This window comes from Lagopus muta, chromosome 2 (assembly GCF_023343835.1).
Source record: "Lagopus muta isolate bLagMut1 chromosome 2, bLagMut1 primary, whole genome shotgun sequence".
Taxonomy (NCBI): Eukaryota; Metazoa; Chordata; class Aves; order Galliformes; family Phasianidae; genus Lagopus; species Lagopus muta.
The window spans coordinates 102,941,540-102,946,140 of NC_064434.1; the positions used below are offsets into that span (position 1 = coordinate 102,941,540).

Here is a 4,601-nt window from a genome sequence, read left to right on the forward strand (position 1 = left end):
GCCCAAATTTAAAGTCATCATCATTCTGTATATTTTCTGCTCGGTTGAAGGTTTTATGATACAGTCTGAATGTCTTTTCAGGACAATCCTAAAAATAAGCTAATGCAGTGGGGACTGAATTTATTGGACTCGTACACTCACCTTCGGTTGATGTTCTCCCTAGGTCAGTTCTCATGTGATTGGCAAGGGATCGTGACAGCTTGTATCTTCCTATGAGAAACCTGTGTAGACACTGGTAATTAGAACTGCCACTCAGTCCTTCCTGACAACAGCTACTGCAGTGGCACTGGGCCTCTGAACTAGCAACTACCTCAGGAAAATCCTGTTTCCTGGTGTCTTCTCCTCCATAGGCACACACCTAATTGCATGTAAACATTCAGTAATTTACTACACCACAGAAAAACACTGGTACCTTCAAGCTGAAAATACAGCGGTTGATAAATGCCTAAGAACTGCAATTCCAAAGTGTCACCTGCAATGTAGTTCTCCCAGCAGCCTTCCCTGACTGCTGCCTGAACTATGGGTACTTCCTCAGTAATGGAGAAATTAAGAAGGGTCTCAGTCTACCTTTTAAGGAGCCTGACCCTTGGTCTAAATCAAGAGTGCTGGGGCTCATCAGCCAGCTTGGTATTCAGGAAAAAAGCACCCAAACACAACACCACTGTGGTTTGAAAAAATCAGTGCATTTTTCTTGGAGCATTTTCCCCCAGTCACAAGAACAGAAATACTCCATCAGCTGTATTTTGTACCCATAATTAGTTTACTCATCAGCTGTTAATGATTGCAGCTGAGGAAAGGAAAGAAACCTGATGGAACAGGAACATGAATGTGAAACAACACTTTTGAGAGGCAAAAGATAAGGAAAAATGTTTGGAAACATCTTCAAATGAAAAGGATGCTGAAGTACTTTGTTGTAGTATGACATCTCTGTTCAAGGCCCAGAAGGCTGAGCATCTATGGAATTAAACTTGGATTCTACTCTCAGCTTTGCCACACTTCTGAGGTATCATTTAGATACAGATTCCTTGTCTGTGAAATGGGGCTAACAACAGAGCTCCAGTTTCCATGCACGGTGCCTAGTTAAACAGCATTGCATTAAATAGCATCTTCGTTCTGCGGTAGAGAAATAAAGAGGCAGAGTGAGGCGGTCAGGAACTTTTGAGATCCAAATGGCAGTGAAATCTAATCTCCAGACCATGGAAATCACTGGAAATTGACTTCAAAACACTGTTGATTTCAGTGGGTTTTGGATCAAGGCTTAGCAGAACAAACTTACCGCATGAAGACAAGTTTGTTTTCCAGAGCAATGTTTGACTTCTTGACAGGAGCTAGTGTGCTGAGCCAGACCATACCTTGGGGGCAAATCTAAGCCAAAGGATTGCACTTAGTCCCAGGAGCATCTTGTGGAAGGAGCACCCTCTCCATCCCCCCCCACAGCTTGTTCAGGATGACACAGGATTTTCTAGCTTGCCCACATAGTAAAGCAGAAAACATCTGGCAGCAGACCGGGCGCGCTGAGCCCTGAGATGCGAGGAAGCCAGGCACTGTGGGAAGGGTCAGTCACAGGGAGCTGCTTCCACTTCCCACCCTGCCAGCATCAAGCCTGCCAGAGATGGGAATTTTTGATACTCTGTTCAGAGAACTCAGCGTGCTCAAGCTGGAAGGCACTGCAACCATTGCAATGCTGAATTCATTTTTTTGCAGTAACAGTTCAGCCCCAAAAGAGCACAGTACAGTGCATTAAGTATCTTGATAGAGTTTTATGCAACCACTCTTAAGAAACCAACCCAGAAATGGCAGTGCTGTATTTTTAGACGTTTAATTATGAGGGTACTCCCATATATGTGTTTCAGAATGAATCCAGTAATGCAATCATGCAACGGGTCAGAAATTACTGAGCAAATAATACCATTTCCTTTTTAGACTTCTATTATAGCACGGTGGCAATATAGTTGTGTTGAATTTGGGTCCCAACACACATGAGAGTAAGAGTGGAACTTTGTCTGTGCTCATGGAGATTTCTCACTGAAGTGCCCACCCACCACAAACAGCACACCCTTTACTTCTGTCATTGCTAAGTTATCCATTCCCTGCATTCAAAACTCCCATTAAATTCAGCATTGAGCCAATGACTCCATTTTCAGAGGGTGAAAAACCCAACCAAGCTCATTCACTGCACCCCACAGACCCTTTCTTAGATAGGGCAAGGGAGATCAACATAAAGGTTTATGTACTCACTGCATTGTAATTCATGTACTCAAGGTATTCACTGTTAATCTGAGGCAAAAGGCATTTTAGAAATGCTGCAGATGGCTCAAAACTTATCACTTTAATCCCAGGAACACAGGTGTTAAGATTGCATCCAAAGGAAATCACGGCATCTTAAGCACTGAAGCAGACTTATACCAGCCAATTAGAACCCTCCCCTTTCAGATGGCATGCAATATCACTGCACTTGAGAGCTCGTGATATTCGTAATATTCTGATTTAGAAGCAAATGATCTTTTCTTTATTCCTTTCCCCTAAGACTCTTCACTGCTGTGTAATAATTGCTTTACAACTTTTCCACACATGACTAGAACAGGTACAGGAGATAAATATCCTTAATTAGTAACTGATTAGCTATTAGCAGAGGCTGAGTCGTGGAAACTTCCCTTGGAGAAATTTGTAAAGAACAGTTTCCTTTTCAAATTGGGTCTTGTCTGGCAACCCTTCAGCCACTACTCTGTCCCACCTCCAACCTCTCCTACATCCTGCTGATGTGTTGAGGAACTGTAGTAAGTGTGGACCCAACAGGTACCCAGGGTCCGAACATAACTACATTTGAGCCATCTCCAAAGCAGGTTTGATTCTAGAAATCTTACATTGAAAAGTACCTTATTTCCACTAGTTGGTCGCTTCTAGCTGGAGAAGGTAAAAATTGTTCTGAATGGCACACAGGGCAGTGCAGCTGAGACCTTGAAAATGCTCTTAGTTTACATAACATAGAAAGACAGCTAGAAAATGATTCTTGCTGAGTCTGACTAAAAATATGCTTGCAAGATCATTAATGGATCCTATTTCCTGTAACTGAAAGGCAATTTGATAAAGCGTCCATTGCCAGATAGTGCCACTAATTACAATGGGTTCTTAACAGAAATAAAAAATGATTTTCTTTTTCTAGAATAGCCATACATCCTGAAGGTACACTGCTGGCAAGCCCTCGAGTGTTTATATTACAAACCAAGCAATTTCAATAACCCTCAAATTCATTGCATTCAGCTAGATGCTAAGGAGAGGTTCTCTTTCCCATTGGTTTCCAAGAAAACACCAAAATAGGGCCTCTTATTTTTCACAGCATCCAATGTTGTTGCATGGTTTGCATGGTCAGGACCAAATTACAGTAGCAGGCTTTTAACAACTGTGGAAAAGACTATAAAACTTTCTGCCCCTTATTAACTACTGTGTGACTACTAGGTTTATGGGCAATGTTAACATTGCAGTATAGGAACAAAAACATTGTAAACGATTTCCAAAATGTTGGGAAGCAATTTTCCCCAGGAGAGGCAAGGGGTCATTCCGATACCTGTAAGGTATGGGAAGGTTCTCACATGGCACACATGTAAAACAAGATTAAACTCTCTCTTGCCTTGTAATTAAATACAATTGTAAACCTGGGCAAGTGCTAATTTTAAAACAGAGCTCCCTGCTCAGAGCTCCAAAATCTCTATTGAAAGTTCATGGAAAATGAAAGCTGCCTCTTTAAAAGGAATCAGCTTGCAGCTCCCCAGAATGGAGCCCCTGGGCAAGTGTTTCAAAATATGATTTTTATAAACAAATCTGACATAGCAAACTTAATGCAAACCCCTATGCATATAACATCACTTATGTGTGCAACTCGTTTAAATTATAGCTGTAGAGAGAAGGAAATAAAACTGGCATATTAACCTTTGGCACAACGGTACTCACATGCTCGCAATGTTCAGCAGCAGATGATATTACTGTGACTCCCACTAGTATTGTCATGTGAAGGGTCTGTCAGAATTCTTGTTCTAAACCTCTGCAGTCAGAGTTTATTAATTCAGCCATGAGCATCCGTTCCAGACCTACCTTGGCACGTACAGTTTGAAGAGCAAAATCTTCCTCGGCGCAACTTCCCTTTCCCAGTCAACACTGTATTTAAAGCCTCAGAAAAACAAAACAAAACAAAAAAGCAGAAATTCATGAAACGTAGCATTTTCCCATCACCATTGTATTTAAAATCATGGAACAAAAAAATAAATTAAAAGAGATATTCATGAAATATAGCATTCCACGGCTTGCCATAAGCTCACTGGATGTCTTGTTTCCCAGCTGTCCTTTTTAGAACAGCCAATTCCTCCTTCAGAGAGTGAACTCCTTCCAGTAGTTCAAAAGGACAAGGTACACTAATAAGCAAGATATGCTTAGATAGGTTCAGATATATTTTTAGAAGTGGCTGCATTACAGAATACCCACGCACTCCCCTCCCCATTCTCAACAACAAAGCGGCTGAAAGACATATTTTTAATAGGCCAGACATGCACTCACATTTTTAAGGTGAAAGGGACTTAAACTCCAAAGTATTTGGAGCACTTCTGAAA

At 41.4% G+C, this 4,601-nt stretch overlaps 1 long non-coding RNA gene across 3 annotated transcripts in view; it reads right to left on the minus strand.

The window, feature by feature from the left end:
- The window catches only part of LOC125689328 (uncharacterized), a 63,898-nt gene extending 59,444 nt beyond the window's left edge, over positions 1-4,454 (minus strand). For 2 of the 3 annotated variants that reach the window (XR_007375204.1, XR_007375202.1), the window contains exons 1-2: positions 4,090-4,454; positions 142-221 (exon numbers count right to left, since the gene is read on the minus strand). This is a non-coding gene — a long non-coding RNA (uncharacterized LOC125689328). Of the gene's footprint in view, positions 1-141; positions 222-310; positions 359-472; positions 638-4,089 lie in introns of those variants that run through there. The other variant, XR_007375203.1, reaches the window with a different exon arrangement.
- Positions 4,455-4,601: the final 147 nt, after the last annotated feature.